Below are 20203 nucleotides of genomic sequence, written 5' to 3' on the forward strand. Positions count from 1 at the left end.
TATTTTATGAAGTACTAAAGGTCTGGGCATAGACTAGCTCCAGAGACACAATTCAATGGTCCCTTCCACACACTGAAATCCATGCTCTATGTATCTCATCCAGATACTCATGAGAAAGATGGAGTGCAGAATAGGAGTCTAGAGAAAGTGGAAGGAAAATCAGTCACGGCAGGAAAAGCATAAAGCACAACTTCGATCTTCCTGTGTGCAGAACAAAAGTGACATTCCTCAGTGCCATCAGGGTACTTCAAAGAATTGTGGCAATTATGGGACGGAAACGAGGAAGAAGTGGAAAATATTTCCAGGGCCGGAACATTAAGGATAGTCTGATCTATTGTTATGACCAAAGTCCATGGAGCTTTGCCAAGATCCAGGCTGAAAGAGGACCACAGAGACTGCCTCTGCCCTTACCCCTAGGTCAGCAAGCAAAATAGAAGAGGCAGCAGACTGCCTATCAGTAGTAAAAGCATAAAAGCAGGGATAGTGAACTTCTCTGAGGCAAAATCTGCAGGACAATCCTGAAGTTGGGAATAGAGAGCAAAGTCTCCAACCATTCAGCCCCATGCTAAGCACCAGGGAGCACCAGAAGAACAGGCAGCTAATGATGCATGGAAGGTAACCATGGCAATGAAAAAAAAAAAAAACAAAACAAATCCAGCTAAATTACTCATGAGATTGATTCAAACTTCCCAATATACAAATTAAAGGCCTGGCAGAAAAAGGGGAATGACCACTTCCTGGTATAAATATTCTTTACCTCAGACTCTCCTATTCTACACAGCATACATACAAGAGGAGGAGGAAAGCAATGATAACCTTGGCAAGAGAAAATGAGAAAACAGAAATCAAGAGCCAGATTCATATATCACTCAAATATTGGAGCTATGGGAGAAGGAATCAAAATGAGAAATGTGCAGAAGATTTCGGGGAAAGATGTAGAATTTACATAACCAGATGGGGAATTTTAGCAGAGATAATTTATAAAATTAATGATATGGAGCTACCAGAAATTTAAACCATGGTAAGAGAATGAAAATGCCTTTGATAGGCTTATCTGCAGATTTCACAAAACCAAGGAAATAGGAACTTTGAGGAACTGAAGCATAAAGAATAAAAAGTGAAAAATAAGTGTGTTCAAAAGCTCTATGACAATACCAAGTCTAATATATGAGATATCTGAATCTAAGAAAGAGTAGCACAAAATAAATATTTGAAGTGATAATGACTGAGAAAATTCCAAAAATACTGAAAGATATTAAAACACAGATCCAATAGTTTAAGCTCAGAAAACACCAAGCAGAGTAATATATCCTCTCCCTCCCTCTTCCCTGCCACACACACCAATAAACAAATAAGAAACACAAAAAAACTCCGCATGTATAATTTTTAAAGCCCTGAAAATGAACAACAGGGATAAAATTGTGAAGGTTACTAGAGAAAAATAGGCGAATTATACACAGAATAATGAGGTGAGAAATATAATGGCCTCCTTGCTAGAAACTAGTTAATTGAGAACAACATGGTGATAGTTTTAAAGTTCCAGAAAAAGAAAACCTTTCAACCCAGACATCTATATAATGGAAAATAATTTGTAAAACCTAAGGAGAAGTAAAGGCTTTTCATCCTGAAATAATGAATGACAAATTCATTATCAGCACTTCAAGAAATGTTAAAGGAAGTTCTTCAAGCATAACACAACAGGAAGATAGTTGGATATATAAAAGAAATGAACAGCTTTATAGATGGCAAAAAAGAAAGTAAAAAGTTGATTTCCTTTGTTTTGTTTTTAACAGGAGGTTGGCAAACACTTTCTGTTAAGGGACTGAAAGTAAATATTTTGTATTTTGGAGGCCATATACTCTTTGTCAGAGCCACTGTGTTTGGTTATTGCAGTATGAAAACAGACACTAATAGTACAAAATAACAGGCATGATTATGTAACAATAAATTTTATTTGTAAAACCCACCTATATTTTGGATTTGTCCTATAGGCCAGTATTTACTATGCATTAGTTTTCCCAGCAAAATTACTAGAAATGTATTATATGTTTATAGCATGTTAAATGATAATGTATAACATCAATAGCAAAAAGATGGGAAAAATGAATGAAAACTATAACATATGTCTTTTATTAAAAGGATAATTAACAATTTTACCACTAAAATATTTGAAAGTTGGCTATGATTAATTACATTATACAATAATCACTTGTTAAAAAGTATAATAAGCCAGTAATGGAGAGGGAATAGAATAAAAATACACAATTCAACTATAAGCAAGGAAAAGAACACTAAAGCAGATGGAATATGTAGACAGCAACTAGCAAAATGTTTTTAATCTAAACATGTCAATAATTACATTAAAGGCGGTGAACACATGCATACACACACCAATTAAAACACAAAGACTAGAGATTTGGCAAAAAGCAAAACTTGGTTTATGTTTCAGAGCTGTACTTAAACATGAAATTGGTTGAAGCAAAGGGGTGGAAAAATGCATTCAACACCAATACTAGTGAAACAAAAGCTAGAGTGGTTGTATTAATATCAGGTGACCTCACATCCAGAATATCAGCAGGGGCCTCATAAGTTATAAAATGGTTAATTCACCAAGAAGATATAATCATCCTAAATGTGTATGCACCTAACAACAGAACTTCATATTACAAACAAAACTGACATAACTGAGAGGAGAAATAGATAAATCTAATATAACTGGAGACATCGACATTTCTCTCTCAGTAACTGACAGAACAATTAGAAAATCAATGAAGACACAGAAGACTTAAGCAACATGACAAACAGAGTCGTGTAATTGACATTTATAGAATGATCTACCCAAACAACAGGATGCATATTATTTCTAAAGTGCACATATAATAGTCACTATCATAGATTATATTCTGAGTCATAAAATAAACTTTAAAATTTTTAAAAAAATATTTGAAACAAAATAAAGTCACTATACTATATATCAATATATGCTTGGAGGAAATTAGTATTAAATGTATATGTTAGAAAAGATGGTCTGTAGTCAATAATATAAGCTTATACTTTGTAACAACAAAAACTGCAAACCAAACATAAAATAATCTGAATAAAGCAGATATGTGTAGCTAATATAACTGATGAAATTTATTTTCAGTATATATTAAAATTCTAGGAAATTAATGAGATGAAAAGACACAGTCAGTGAAAACCTCTCAAAATATTCAAACAAGTAATTCCAAATTTTTAAACATAAATTGCCAAAAAATATAGTGAGAAGTTTTCAATTTTGCTAGTAAGTGGGGAATTGTAAACTAAAACCAAACGAGTTATAATCATATCATTATCAATAAATAAAAACTTTAGTTCTCAAACATTAAGACTGATAGCAATGTAGATTTTTACACACTGATGAAGCGTCATGCATAAAAGAAAATATTTTGTAACATCTAGTGAGGTTGAAAAGCAATTCAACCTATAAGCATTTAACCTAGAGGAATTCTTCCAAATGCCTATCAGGAAAAAAATAAGGAAAATACCCATAATGAACCTAGTTCTATTATTAGAATATTGAAAATAAGCTAAATGCCCATTAGTAAGAACACAGACATATTATGATTTATTTGCTCTATATAGCAGCAAAATCTGAGCAATCCTCACTTCATGTAGTAACATAGATAAACTTCTGAAAGTATTAAGAAAGGAAGAGAAAGACCGTGGAGAGGCAGGAGTATGAGTCAATCTTCCCTTCACCGGGACAGCATGCAACCTGACCCACAAATTACAAGTCTGATTCAGCTCACAGGTCTTGGGAGATTCAGACCATGGTCAGCTGGCTACAAGGCAGAAGCAGCACGGTGAAACTGCATGGCAGAGGAAAGCTGCTCGCCTCACAGCAGACAGAAAGCAGAGCGGGAAGAAGTCAGGGACACAGATATGCTCTCTGAAACAGGACCCCACTAACAAACCTCTTCCAAGGGATTTCAGCTCCTAACGGCGCATTTAGCTATGATCCCCAACGATGAGCACAATGCCCCTGTGATCCAAGCACTTTCTGAAGGCCCCACCTCTGAACAGGGGAGGATTTTTGGTTACATTCTAGATCTAGAACATAACAGGCAGTAAGAGCAGGAAATGACAGCACTTAGAGAAAGATAAGATATATAAAACAATGCTCTAGAGTTCCATATCATTTGCCACATATATGCATAAGGTGCAATTACAGGGTGATGTATGATAAACATTGAGTCAGAACTACGATGTCTGGGAGGAAGGATGTGATCCTGGGGGTGACACACAGGTCATCCACTATACTGGGAAACTTTTATTTCTTCAACTGCATAATAGAAACAACATGTCTACCGTAATTTTCTTTATACCTTTGTTACATTCTGAATATTTAGGATGAATTTCAACTAAAGAGAGGTAAAGTTATGGCTTGACAGGAAGTGGCAACAAAAAGCTTTGAGGAGAAAGATGAAATTTGGAGCTGGCCTTCAGGAGCACAAGGCAAGTACCCACAGGGGCAGCTGTAAAGGTCCAGCCAGGCCTGCAGACCAAGATTTATGAGGGTTTCATTCTGATTCCCCATATGACTTTCTCCACAGCGCTCAGTGATCTGAAGAATAAGACCAGCATAGCTGACACAGTGTTGGCACTTTGCCTGCTGGTACAGGAAAGGGCGATGCCTAGAACATAGTACAAAAGGTGTAACCGAAAGGCTGGATTGTCAAGTCACTCAAAGGGAAATATGTAATATACTGACAGATGAGAGAATCATTCAGTTCTAAGTGATGAGAAGTTAGGGGACAGCCAAGGGATAAATGGGCAACCAGAATGCTGCTGAGAGTTGCTAGAGTCAAGAAGAGAAAGACACTATGCATTAGGGATGCTAGCTGAGTTATTTCCCAGGAAAGTTGAAATCATTTGGAAAGACGGCAGTCAGGACCTGGGGACCAGAGGAAAACAATCTGCCTCTTAGAAAAGTTTTGATAGAACACAAGTTTGCACAGTAAGCATAACAAATGCAACAGGAGGTGTCTGTAATCTTAAATGAAGTCAGAGCCACTGAACAGGGTTCTTGTGGCATAAATAAATAAGTAAATAACCCTATCTCCAGGTCTGAGCTATGTGAATGGGAGAAATGCCTTGCAAACACCAAGACACAAAAGAAAACTTCTCCAAAAAAACTGCAATGTGGAAAGGACTATTTTTTATAGAAGCTAAAAGATCTCATAATTATGTAATAATTTTATTATTTTAAGGTGAGAAAATAAGGGGAAGGCTCAGTTATGGCCAGCTAAGCCCAGAGCAAGAGGGATGGTACAATAAGCAAGGAAAAATAACAAGAAGTGCTTTGGGGATAGGTGGGATCTTGCACTGATGGGGTCATGAGGCACCGAATGGCTGAATTTTCTTGGTTCTAAATAGGTCCTGGGCTACAGGTGATTCCTGGCCTGGCATGGAAGGAGGGAGCATTGGAAGCTTGATGATGTCACATATCTCTGGCTTTTCTTTAGTTTTCCAAAGAGGGCTCTGATACTAAGTGGTGAATCAATTATTTTGCACCCACCTCAGGAAAAAAAAGGAGAACACACTAGGTCTTTGTTGTGCTGATTATGTACCCTTTTAACAGCTAAACCACTGATTTGTTCAGCAATCAGTGTCTCAAAACTTCATTCTGAAAAAAAAAAACTTCATTCTGATAAACCAGGCATAATTCATTCTGTCAGGGAATGGGAATGTAGCTCAGTGGTAGCACTCTTGCTTGGTAAATGTCAGTTCTTGAGTTTAATTTCCATGAATGAACAAACAAATAAAGCAGAATAGAATGGAATAGAATGGAATGGAATGGAACAGAACAGAATGGATTTACAGGGTCAAATTAATTACTTTAAGAATCATCCCAGCATGAGAAAAGGTGCAAAGGGAAAGGGGAAGTGGGAAAGGTAAGAGAAAAGAAAGAGAGGAATGGAATTAATATGAGAAGAAGAAAATGGAAACAAAGACTTTGTAGATAGGGCGTGGGGAGGGGTTGAAGGGAGGACAGGGGAATGCGGAAAAAATAAGAACCAAGATGGATTAGGTAAAAGTGCACATTATTTCCAATGATGATTGTCATATTGTATACCTTAAATGTACCAATAAAATTAATTAATTGATTAAAAATAAAGAATCTTCATGGGAATTTAGCTCAGTGGTGTCACTGTCTGCCTTGCGAGTGCAAGGTCCCAAGTTCCATACCAGTACAAAAAAAAAAAAAAGTACTGCCAAACACTTGAAATTTGCAAGAAAGAGTGTGGATGGACAGTAATTTTAAGGATCAGCTGAACGCTAAACAGTTCCCAAATGAGGCAGGCCCCTGCAAGACGGAGTACTGCCTCTGCCTCCCCTGTTCTTTTCCCCTCACACAACACATCAGACTCCTTTGAAGACTACACATCTGAAGGATAAGTAGATTTACCTTTATAACCAGAACTCAGTCCTCAGCAAGACCAATTTCTTCTGACTTGACATTGTTCAAAAGTAATAGCAAAAGAAAAAGAAATTTCAAGAAAAAATGGTGCATTTTAAGAAAAAAATGATATAAATTGTCAAATTATACATTTTATCTGAGAAAAATTATGTACATATTTAAGGGTCAAAATCAGTCCTGGCTTCTTAGGGAGGGCAAAACCAGAAAGAGGGTGACTCCTGTCAGACGAATGGATGTACACTATGGAAATGCTTCATCCAGAAAAATATTGGCTGCCGCAAGAGGTAACTGGATTTGTCAGTACACCCTCTGTGGTTTGGATGACTGTCCCCCAAATGTCCATGTGATTAGAAGCCTTGGTCCTCAGTCTGCGGTGCTACTGGGAAGTGGTGGAATCTTTCAAAGGTGGGGCTCGGGGGAGGGTGTTAGCTCATGGGGGTCATGCCACTGAAGGGAGCACTGGGACCCTGTTCCTTCTGTTCCCCTACTTCCCACCTTTACTAGTATAAATACTAAGTTTTATGAACTCTAGATAAATACTTAATTTTATGTTATTGATGTTAAATATTGTGCTTCTGTTAGTGGAGATAAAGTTCCACTTAGTAGGCATTTATTGTAGGTCAGTAATAGGTCAATATTTGATTTATTACTCATAGTAAATTTTAGATCTCTTCTCTTTGGACAAAGATTATACTTTATTGGTCCTTGGGTTTGTCATACTGAGTTTCTATTTAATGGTATAACTGATGCAAATGTCATTACTATAGCAAAGATGTCATAGATGTTGCTCTTGATTGTTGTTGTTTTTTTTTTTTTTTTTTTTTTTTTTTTTTTTTTTTTTTTTTTTTTTTTGAGATGCCAATATCTAGGTTGCCTGGGGTCATTAACCGTACTTGAGAGAACTGGGTATGAGGCCAAACACACTGCAACTCCCCATCTGAAGAAAACAGAGGTGGCTGGATCCTGGGGCAGAGGTAAAGGCCAACAGTTAGCTACACTTAGAGAATGCCACTGTAAAATGGGCATAGCTAAAGAGCTACGCACACTAAAAACAGAACTTTTCATCACCATGAACTCACAAGCCTCAACAACTAAACAAACAAAAATAGAAAGATGAGACAAGCCCACAAAAGACCTCCAATAACTCCCAACTCCCCAAAAGCTGGTCCATAGGGCATCAAATTGGAGAAAACCAAAAGCCTCACAATAGAATTATCTACTTTTCCTTGGAGCCAGGCTACTATGGACTGAAACCTTTACAAACCGTGAGCCAATAAAACTCTCCTCCTTTAACTTGTAGGCATCAGCTATTTTGTCTCAGCAGTGACAAAGTAAGCAAGACAAGAGACAGCTTAAAAGCAAGAGCACATGGAAAATGGATCTTTATAGCTTTGAATGCTTACATCACCAAAACAGAGCAAGCCCAATCTAATTATGGATCACAACGTTCTAGAAAAACAAGAACAATTTAAACCCAAAGCTAGTATAAGAAAATTATAAAGATCAGAGCAGAAAGGAATGAAATGGGAACCAAACGAAAAAAAAAGTGCAAAAAATTAATGAATTTAAGAGGTGGTTCGTTGAAAGAATATATATACCCTTACCTAGTCTAATTAACAAAAGAAGAAAAAAGACCCAAAATCAAAGAAATTAGAACTGAGTAAAGTAAAATCACAATAGACATTGACAAAATAAGAATCATTACTAATAAATACTTCACAAATCTGTACATAAATAAATTGGAGAATTTAGAAGAAATAGATTCCTAAATACATATGAATTATCAAAACTGAATCAAGGGCATGTACAAGCCTTGAAAAACCCAATAAAAGGCAATGAAGTTAAAGCAGTAATAAATAATCTACCAGCTAAGAAACGCCCAGGTCCAGAGGAGTTAACCGATGAATTCTACAAAAATTTCAGGGAAGTTCTAACACCAATACTCCTCAAGCTTTTATAAAATTGAAAGAGAAGGCAAACTCCCATAGTCATGCCTGGAACCTGTTATTATTCTGATTCCAAAACCAGATAAGAATAAAACCAAAGAGGAGAACTATAGACCAATCACTTTAATTAATACAGAAGAAAAATCCTCAATAATATAATGTGACAAATCATCAAAAAGTTCATACAACATACCCAAGTAGGCTTCCTACCAGGGATGCAACGATGGTTCAACATATGAAAACCAATAAATCACATAAACAGAAGTAATGACAAAACCACATAATCATCTCAATAGATGCAGAAAAATCCTGTGATGAAATGTGATTTCTATTCATGATAAAAACACTGGAGAAAATAGAAAAGTCAACAGAGTTCCTGTACACTAATAATGAACCCACTGAAAAAGAAATTAGGGAAAAATGCCATTCAGAATAGCACCAAGAGAAATCACATGCTTACAAATTAACCAAAGAAAGTAAGAGGTCTGTACAATGAACACTACTGAACTCTGAAAAAGGTAATTGAAGAGGATATCATAAAATGGAATGATATCCCCTATTCCTGGATAGGCACAACCAATATTGTCAACATTGCCATATTTCCAAAATTGATATACAAATTTAATGCAATCCTAATCAAAATTCCAGTAGCATTCTTCACAGAACTGGAGTAATCAATCCTAAAATCCTAAAATTCATATGAACCAGAAGGGACCCAGAATAGCAAAAGCAATCCTGGGTAAAAAAAGCAAAGCAAAAGCCATTGCTACCCTGGTGAAGTTATGTTACAAAGCTACTATGATAAAAAACAAACAAAACAAAAAACAGCATGGTACTGGCACAGAAGCAGATGTGAGGATCAATAGAACAGAATAAAGGCAGAAACAATTCCAGGTATATTTAACTGTTTGATCTTTGACAAAGGGTCCAAAAACACACACCAGAGGAAAGACAGCCTCTTTAATAAACATGTAGGGAAGACTGGCTTTTCACATGTAAAAGACTGAAGCTACACCTACATCTTTCACTGTGTACTACAATAAAATCAAAATGAATCAAAGAACTAAGCGCTAAACCAGTAACATTGAACCTGGAAGACAAGATAGGAAAATCTCTTGAAGTCATTGACATGATCAAGCACATTCTAAATAGAACCTCAGTTGAACAGGACACGTTCTGAGCATCAACTAATTCAATCATATGAAATGAAAAATTTTCTGCATAGCAAAAAAAAAAAAACAAACAAAAAAACAAGAAACAGAGTTAAAAGACAACCTACAGAATGGGAAAAAATATTTGCAAGTGACTCCTCAGATAAAGGACTCATATTTAGAATATATACATAATTTTAAAAATTAGACACCCCCAAATAAAAATGCAATCATAAAATGGGCAAATGAAATGAATAGACATTTTACAAAAGAAGTATGTGAGTTCAATAAAACATGAAGAAATGTTGAGAATCACTGGTCAATAGAAAAATACAATTAAAACAACATTGAGATACCATCTTACCCCAGAAAGAATGCTCATCATCAAGGAATAAAATAACAACAAATATGTGAAAGGCTCTGAGGAAAAAAGAAGGCTTCTACTCTGTTGGTGGGAATGTAAACTAGTAAAACCACTATGGAAATGGGTATAGAGATTCTTCAGAAAACTAAAACTAAAAATTCCATTTGACCCATCTATTCCCCTTCTAGGTATCTTGCCAAAAGGGTTAAAGACATTACAGAGATACATGCAGACTCATGTTTATTGCAGCACAATTCAGACTAGCTAAATGTTGGAGGTGGCCCATATGTACATCAAAAGATCAATGGATAAATAAAGTGGTATTTACACGTACACACCCTGGAGTACTATATTAGCATAAAAAGGATAGATATGAGTCCTTTGTAGGAAAACAGATCCACCTTTAAGCCATAATGTTAAGTGAAATAAATCAGACATAAAAGCCTAAATATTGCATTGTTTTTCTTATTTGAGGAGCCCAGTTTAAACATAAAGAGCCAAATAAAAGATAGACAATAGGAAGTAAGGGGATACATCAATCTCAGTGTGGGGGGGTCAAGAGATGGAGGAAAGAGCAAGAAGTGGATGGTAAGGGGTGATAAAAGGGAATTGGGATGTATAATATATTTGGACAAACCCTGCCGAAGGAATTTGAACATTGTGTAATAGAAACCAGTCCAACAAGAAAAGGAAGGCTACGCAGGGATAGGCAGAAGAGGGATGGAGGTTTGGGAAAGGGGATGAAAAGGGACATAAGACTAGATCTGTACGTGTATCAACTTATCACAGTAATGTAAGCATTATGGACGACACACACATATACAAATTAAGTAAAATCACAATATAAAAATTGATTAAGAAATATGTATTTACTAATCCTCCCCAGATGAAATGTAAATTTTGTGTTTTGCAAACATATATGAATAAAAACGCTTGGGGGAGTGTGAAAAATAAATTATTCTCAAAAAATTTTTAAAAACCCTAGAAATTCTATAATTTAGCAGTATAACATTGAATTCTGAAACAGCACAACCCGTAGGCAGGAGAAAAAATAATCAGGTATTTTGTTCAAGACATATTCATTTCTGTTTGTTTTACTGGTCCCTTATATATGAACATACTTTCATGAATAAATCACAATTTAAAAATCCAAAATAAAAAATACAAATCATTAAAGTTTGAAAATAGAATCTAGTAACAGAAAAATCAGAACAGTCTAGCAACAAAATGGTATTTAGAATGCTGGACTGGCCATATTCTCCTGACCTTGCGTTCCATTTACTTAACAAAAAGCACTCTTTCCAGTTTTTGCTTCTTTAAATAATAGATCCCCTTTTGGAGATCACAATCCAGTCAAGAAATATTCTCAAATCACAATGAGTAATAAGTGATCATTGAAAATAGCAAAGTTATGACACTTCAAAGGATAACACACAAAGCAACGCCAAGGAACTATAATTTGAGTTCCTCATAAACCACAGTTCAGTCTGTTACTCACTTCTTTCAAATCAGGATAAAAATGGTTTTGGTCTCTGCAATAGTTGGAACTTAAATTTCCCCAAAAGGTCCATGGGTTAAGGTTTGCTTCACATAAAGTGCTTCATGGGGGTAGTGGGACCTTTTAAAAAAAGGGACCTTGTGTGAGGTGCTTTAATCATTGCGGGGTGCCTGGAAGGGAACTGTGGGACTCCAGTTCCTCTCTCCCTTTCACTTCCTGGTTATGAGCTGAGCAGTTTTACTTGACCACTGCTCTAAAGCTTTCTAAGAAACCTCAAAGCAATTATTACCTAATAATAGACTGGCACTTCCAAAACTGTGAGGCAAATAATTACCACAGGTATTTTGTCATAGGGATGGGGAGCTTACTAACACAATCTCCACTGTAACAAAGTAAAAGAGGAAATCTTGGTCAATCTCTGTGACAAGGCATCTGTAATCCAAGAACTCAGACTGCAATGGATCTATGTAAGTATCTGCATAGCATCCAACAGGGATCAGGGTCCTGAGAGGAGCACAGTAGTCAGCCGGCTGACTTGTTTCATTTTGTTCTGTGTCAGTCAGCAAAAGGGAGAGCAACCTAAAGAATGACAGAGAAAAGATGTGAATGTGTGTTTAATTCAATCCCAATGTCTTCTTTGAAATAATTGGGTTATATGTCCATCTATTGGCAGTCTTTAAAATGCAACAACACAACACTTCAACAAAACATAAAAGTGAAGCCTTAAAGAAAATAGGATGATTCTCACACAAGAAATGAAATCACTGAGACCCAGAAATGGACCACAACTGTACCCAGCTGGCCAGTGGCCATACTGGAATTAGACAGTACTGTAAATCTCTTCTGAGGTGAGCTCATACCTTTCTCTTTGGCATGTGACATTCTTGGCTGCTTATCATGTGTCATCTATGAGGACAGAAAAGGTAAAAGACTGAAACTTCATGGCAACTTTATCCTTTAAGTACTTCACTGAATTTTATTTATTTAGCCAGAAATCATAAACCTGAAGCCTCAAGTATACATTGTATCCATTTTATTTATTTTTTTAGTACACGTTGGAAGTACAGTATGACTATAATCCTCATGGGAAGTTGGTACAGGTACATAACACATCACAATTCTTTTTCTTTTCATCTCCTCTTCCTTTCCACCCCTCTTAACTCCATCTCTTGGTCCCTGATATTGCACGCTAAAGGCTTTAAAAAAAAGTTTTCTGATTTTTTTAAAATGGAACATGAGAGTGATATAGCAGAGTCCTGGATGCAGTGACTTTTAAATGCCTCTATCATCTGAAAAAGCCAAGTAAAGGATGGGAGTTTATTGTCTACACTTAAATGACACTTTTTTCTCTGATGTTTTTCTTCAAACAAACAGCAATTTTCAAATATAAGAGAGCCCCAGCAGACCACTGCCAGCTGATATTAAGAAGCACAATTGTACAGAAAAAATAATTTGGCTGAAGATTCATTCTTATTTCAAATGTGCTGATGAGGGCAAAAGAAGCATGGTCTCAATAGCTTTAGATGTCACAAAATCTCAACAAACGTGGCCGCCATAGTGACAGAGCTCATGGTGGGACTAACCCATACATGAGCTCCCCATCACACTGAGATGATCCCTACTGAAGGGTAACAAACTGTTCCTAAACCAGAAGAGGATGGTGCACAGAAGAAGCAAGAACTTAAGGCCTAGGAATAAATTCAACAGAAAATAAGTACAAATGAAAGAAAAAAGAAAGGAAGATGGAGGAAGAGAAAGAAAAGAAAATAGTGGAGGAGATAAAACACAGTGAGATTTTGTACCCTTTTTTAGCTACACCCACCTTCCATCCTCCCCTATATTTATTTATGTTTCCTTGCCTTCACTAATGCAGACATCATCAGAAGCTGCTAATTCACAGAGCTGATTGAATTGCTCATGATGATACATTTCAGGTTCAAATTAGTATTGACTAAATTATGTGTAGTTTCTGATGATGAATTACTCATTTTCTTTTGAAATCTGAAATTTCAAAGTAAGACAGATAACAAATTTAATTAAAATTTTATCTTCTGCTTTTTACTATGACAGGCAAGAATAAATGTATATGTATGATTATTATAATTTTATTTCATCTCTCCAGAGAAGTTCACAGAGTACCTGAGGTTATCTACAAAGAATATAATATGGCATAACTAAGTTTTCTTTTCCCTGCTGCTGTCTCCTGCATAAAGATAGTGCATCTTAAATGCTTTCACCATATGTGTTCATGACTCTCCAATGTGTACACAACCACACATACTACCTTAAATGGTTATTAAGTGTAACTGTACTATGATAAAAATAAGAACAAATAATGTGCAGTATTAGGAAAGGAAAATTAAACTGCCAAACACAAAAGAAGCAGAATATCTACAAAAAGAATTGGAGTGAGCAGTAAAGTTATAGGCCACTATTGCACCAGCAAATCTACCCCAGCACTTCTCTGGAATATGTCATGGGACTAGGGTAATTCACAGATGGGTCTTAATGTTCCCTGTATGGGTTTATCTTCTAATATCAGATATGAAGGATGGTTGTTGAGACATTAGGGAATTATGAGATCAAACTCTATATAAAATTATGTCATTAATTTATCCCCAAATACTGAATAAATAACTATGTAAACTTTCCAAGATCCCTTTCTATCTTCTCAATCTTTGGTGGAAGATCTCCACATTTTAGGATTCTTTTGATTCCATGGGTAAGGAGAAGTGAGGAAAGGTGATATCATAATCTATGTTATATGACACACAACTATTGAATAACTACTGTCTTTGTAGAGGGCACTGCTGTAAATAGAAAGGTTTATCTTAACATCATGTCCTTTTAGAACACTAAGTCTGTACCTTAATTGGCATAATCAACATAACACCCAGCTGTGCATCCTTCTCACTGTACCCTCATCATCCCTGTGACTTTTTTTACTACATAAAACTCTCAGGTTTTTTTCCCCTTAGTGAAGTACTAGAATAATTTTTGCACCACTTTTTGTTCTCTGGTCAAGTTAATCCACTTCTTTTTCTTTGGCTCTTTCCTATTGTTATTCTGTGTCTTTTTTGAAATTCTTTGATGTCATGTTAATACAGTATACATATGTGAACCCCTCTCCCATGGTGTTTATCATTACAGTAACTCATCAAGATATATAGTGGATAGGAGGCCAGGTATGGACCCAGGCTGCCCAGACCTTTCCATTCACACTGCAACCTTAGGCAATTCACTTGACAATAATGTTCTTTAGTTTCTTCATCATAAATAGGGAAAATTATAATTCCTGATTGCTAATTATGGAGAGAATTAAATGCATTAATACTTAATACTTGGAAAGATTTTAGGTGTGTCATTTCCAGACAAGCCAAACAATGGCATCTTCTACTTAACTATGAGTAGATATAAAATGCATGCTACCTAAAGGTTCTGAAAAAATACGCACAATCAAGAAAGTTGTTGGAAGGAGTTAAAATTTGGATAAGTTGACTGTATGAGGCTGAATGGTTCATTTTTCTATTTTTCTTATAGTTTTGATTTAAGGAAACTTCCTAGATTAGTTACTTTCCCATAGTTGGGGCAAAATACACAATATCTACACTTTAAAGGAGGAAAGGTTTATTGGGTTCGTTTTCAGTGGATTTCTTTCATGGCCCTGTGGTTCCAGGGCAGAAACGGCACGAGGGAAGGATATGATATAGGAAAGCTGCACACCCCATGGTAGTCAGGAAGCAGAAAGGGAAGGGAGTATCCAAGCACACTAATACACCCATCCAGGCCACCCCAGGGACCCACCTCCAACCTGGCCCCACCTCCTAAGCGCATGTTCAGGCATGAATGCATTGATGGATGAATCCATTGATGAGTGCAGTGCCACAGGCTCCAATCACCTTCCGAGACTTCCTGGAAAAATTTTAGGTCTAAATCGGAGCAATTTCCAATTTTTGGCATAATCCAATGAATACATTTTTTAAAAAATTAAAAAAACTGAAACTATATAAAGCTAGTTCTCAAATTATAAGAATATGAAATTAGAATAAATAGCAGAAATATATCTAGAAAATATAAATATCTGCAAACTAGGCAACACATTTTTACATCAGACCTTTGTAGAATGCTACTAAACTAGTATTTACAGAAAATGACACATATAAGGAAGTAAGTTTCAAATAAATGAAACTTCTAGTTTAGAAAAATAGAGTATATTAAACGCAAAGCAAACAGGAAAGAAAGTAATAAAAAGCATAGCAAAAATCAATACAATTTAAAATTAAATCAATAGATAAAAATCACTCCTAATTCATTGAAAAGAAAATTAATAAAATTGATAAACTACTAGTCTGACGTAGCAAGAAAAATGTTCATATCAGGAATGGAAGAGGAGGCACCATTATGGATTATGGGCATTAATATAATAAAAAGAAATATGATGACAATCTTATGAAGATAGAGACATTTAGACTAAATATATTAATATATATTAATATATATAATGTGTCACTTAGTGACACAACCAAATATCATTTTTTTAAATCCTTGATAATCTTACTAAGCTCGTGCTTGCTATTGAATTCATCTGTAAAAGCTACAATGAATATGTCAGGCTTTCTTAATGAGTTGTACAAAAATGTTCAAGAATAAACAATACATTGTACAAGCTCTTCCAGAAAACAGGATAAGGGAATATTTTCCAACTCATTTTATGAAACCAGCATTAACTGATATCAAAATTGAAAACAACAATAAATACAGAGCAATACTTTTCATGAATTTAAATAACAAAAAAGCAACTAATTATTACCCACTGAAAAATGTAATGCAACAGTCCAATAAAGGAAGTATATTGAATGATCTAATCAGCTGTTCTCCCTGGTATATAGAAAATGAGATTGCCTAAGAGTCAATAAAGACTCAAAGCCTAAAAAGACCAGCTATACCTGGAAGATATCTCTGAGAAGCAATCACTCCATAAGGGCTCTAAACACAAGTACTAAAGATACTCACAATAAGAAATATTGAAGTACTAGCTCAAGAATTAAACAAAAGAAACAGCACCAACAACATTAGAAATTAGAAGACACTTTGGCAAGGTGCAAACCCAGACTTCCAGCTCACCAAAGGCAAATACTGGGGTAAGTGATGTGGAGAGGTCTGATAATCAATGACCTAGACACACTGAACTGACAGCATAGGAAGTAGCAAAGCAGATGAATGAGGCACTAGAAAAATTCAAAACAGAAATAATTTTCCAGATAACTACAGAGATGATGAATAGAATGAAAGACATGATTAGAGACTATAGAACAGAAACAGACAAAAAATAGATGAGTTCAGGGGCCATAATAGAAGCCACGAATGCCCAGCATAGGAAAGAAATGGAATCCATAAAACAGATATCTAGGAGATTAAAAACTCTATTGAAAGTATACACTGAAGACTGAGTCAATCTGAAGACAGAATTTCAGACATAGAAGATAGGATGGTGGTCAGTGACCAGGAAAAGAGAGATCTCTTAAAAATAGTAAGAGAACATAAGAAATCAATCCAACAGCTCCTAGATGACACAAAGAAAAATAATATAAGACTGATAGGAGTCCATGAAAAAGCAGGAGAAAGTACAAATGATATTAAAAAAAAAAACTTCACAGAATTAATGAAAGAAAACTTCCCAAACCAAGCAAAAGAATTTGCTTGATAACTGAGGCATATAGGACTCCAACTAGCCATGATTTAAAAAAAAAAATCTGCACATAGACACATAATAATAAAGATCCTGGAAACTGAACAGAAGAGCAAAATACTATAAGCAGTTAGAGACAAGAAATAAATCACATGCAAAGGAAATCCCATTAGAATCACCCACAGACTATTCAACACAAACCCTTAATTCACGGACAGCCTGGAGGAACGTATTTCAAGCCCTAAAAGGAAGCATCCTCCAACCTAGACTGGTGTAGCCTGTAAAACTATCTTTCAAAATTAATGGAGAAATAAGATACGGCCATGACAAACAAAAACAAAAACAAAAACCGGAGAAACTTCATGAATACGCAAGCAGCACTCCAAACAATTCTAAACAATATTGTAGAAAAAGACAATAAAGGTCACAACTTCATGAGGCACAACAAAGTAAATCCATCAAGGAAGGCAATAAATTAAAGAGGGGGGGATAAAAAAGAGCCAACAAAAGGAAAACAGCATGACAATGATAAATCAGTAAGTATCAGTTATAACCATCAATGTTAATGGCCTCAATTCACCAATCAAAGCAAATAGACTGGCAGCATGAATCAAGGAGCAAAAATCCAACAATATTCAGTATACAAGAAATACACCTAGTTCAAGAAGAAGCTCATAGACTGAAAGTAAAAGAATGCAAAACAGTTCTCCATGTGACAGGAATGTGGAAAAAAGCAGGGGTAGCTATCTTATTTTCAGACAAAATAAATTTCAAACCAGAACTAATTAAGAGAGACAAAGAAGGTCACTACATCCTTGTAAAGGGAACAATCCAACAGGATTGTTAAATACTACTGTCCCCAACTATACAAAACAAATAGTAAGGGATATGAAAAACAAAATAAGAACTAATGCAATTGTTGTGGGGGACCTAAATAACCCACTGTCATAAAGAGACAGATCATCTAGACAAAAAATCAACAACAAAATACTAGAACTGAACCAAGCTTTTGAACAAATGGATTTAATAGACATCTACAGAGTGTTCAATCCCACAAAATCAGAATACACATTCTCTTCAGCTGCACAAGGATCTTTCTCCAAAATACTAGCTAATACAATATGATCAAGTAAATGCAAAGGAATTGAACTTATCCTATGCATATTATTAGACCCTAGGGCAATTAAACTGGAGATGAATAGCATAAGAAACTGCACGAACTTCACAAACACATGGAAATTGAATAACACACTCCTGAACAACCAATGGGTCACAGAGGAAATTAAAGAAGAAATAAGACAGTTTTACAAAATAAATGAAAATTCCAATACAACATACAAGAATCTATGGGACATAATGAAAGCAGTTCTACAAGGGAAATTCATAGCAGTGAAGGCCCACACTAGGAAAACAGAGTGAGCTAAAATAAACAACCTAATGTTGATTCTCAAGCTCCTAGAAAAAGAAGAGCAAGACAAACCCAAAGTTCATAAGAGAGAGGAAATTATAAAGATCAGAACACACATAAATGTTATGATGACCAAGAGAATGATACAAAGCATCACTGAATGGAAGAGTTGCTTCTTTGAAAGAATAAATAAAATTGATAAACCCTTAGCCAACTCATCAAAAAAAAAGGAAAGGAAAGAAAAGCCTTAAATCCATGCAATTAGAAATGGAAAAGGTAAAGTCACAACAGACCCAGCAGAAATCCAGAGGATCAATACCTACTTTGAGAATAATAAAATGGAAAACACAGAAGAAATGGACAGATTCCTAGATACATATGAATTACCAAAGTTGAAAGAAGAAGATATAAAAATTCTAAACACCCCAATTATAATTGAAAGTGGAATTAAAAGTTTACGAACAAAGAAAATCCTGGGTCCTAATGGCTTCACTGCTGACTTCTATAAGACATTTACAGAAGAACTATTATCATTACTCTTTAATGAAATTGAAAGAGAAGCAATACTTCCAAATTCATTCCTGGAAGCAAGTGTTACTTTGATTCCAAAACCAGGGATAGACCCAACCAAAATGGAACAAATCCTCTACAAGATAATGGCAAACAGAATACAGAGGGCCATCAAGAAGGCCATACACCCTGACCAAGTCAGATTTATCCCAAGGATACAAGAATGGTTCACACGTAAATCAATAAATGTAATACACTATATTAACAGAGCCACAGACAAAAACCATATGATCATCTCAAGAGATGCAGAAAAAGTATTCAACAAAATCTAAAATTCATTCATGATTTTAAAAAATGACAAAAAATTGGAATAGGTCTTTATCTTAACCTGATTAAGTCTATCTATGAAAAACCAACAGCCAAAATCATACTACATGGTCCAAAACTGAAAACTTTCATGCTAAAACCAGGAACAAAACAAGAATGTCTACTATCACCACTCCAGTCCCATATAGCTCTGGAAACACTAGCCACAGCAAGTAGACAAGAGAAATGAATAAAAGGAATAAAGATAGGAAAGGAAGCATTTAAACTGTCATTATTTGCTGACAATATAATACTTTATATAGAAGACACCAAAAACCCTGCCAAAAAGCTTCTAGACTTCATTGGCACTTTCAGCAGAGTAGCTGGATACAATGTCAACACTCAAAATCAGTAGTCTTCTTATACACAAATAACAGACTCACTGAGAAATTAGGGAAACAATTCCTTTCACAATAGCACACAGAAACTGAAATATCTATGCATTAATCTAAGAAAAGAAGCAAAAGTCCGCTGCATTAAAAACTACAGATAGCACTCTGAAAAAAAAGATTGAAGAGGATATAAGAAAATGGAAAGACACCCCTTGAAGAAAGAACCAATACAGTGAAAATGGCAATACTTTCAAAACTTCTATATAGATTTAATGCAATCCTTATTGAAATTCCAACAGTATATTTCACAGAACTAGGGAAAATAATCCAAAAATTTGTTTGGAACCCAAAGAGACCTAGAATAGCAAATACAACTCTACGCAACACAGATATTACAGGGTCACGATATTATCACGATCCCCAACTTGAAATTATACTACAAAGCCACTGTGATAAAAATAGCATGGTACTGGCAA

At 35.4% G+C, this 20203-nt stretch overlaps 1 protein-coding gene and 1 long non-coding RNA gene across 3 annotated transcripts in view; one reads left to right on the forward strand and one right to left on the reverse strand.

Annotated features, from left to right (window-relative positions):
- The window catches only part of Inpp4b (inositol polyphosphate-4-phosphatase type II B), a 943087-nt gene that overhangs the window by 352738 nt on the left and 570146 nt on the right, over positions 1–20203 (reverse strand). The gene's annotated exons all lie outside the window — the stretch shown is intronic.
- The window catches only part of LOC104873284, a 28491-nt gene continuing 20072 nt past the window's right edge, over positions 11785–20203 (forward strand). The window contains exons 1-2 of the long non-coding RNA XR_783420.1: positions 11785–11889; positions 12096–12270. This is a non-coding gene — a long non-coding RNA (uncharacterized LOC104873284). The remainder of the gene's footprint in view (positions 11890–12095; positions 12271–20203) is intronic.

This window comes from Fukomys damarensis, unplaced genomic scaffold (genome assembly GCF_012274545.1).
Source record: "Fukomys damarensis isolate Sample0158 unplaced genomic scaffold, DMR_v1.0_HiC HiC_scaffold_38, whole genome shotgun sequence".
NCBI lineage: Eukaryota > Metazoa > Chordata > Mammalia > Rodentia > Bathyergidae > Fukomys > Fukomys damarensis.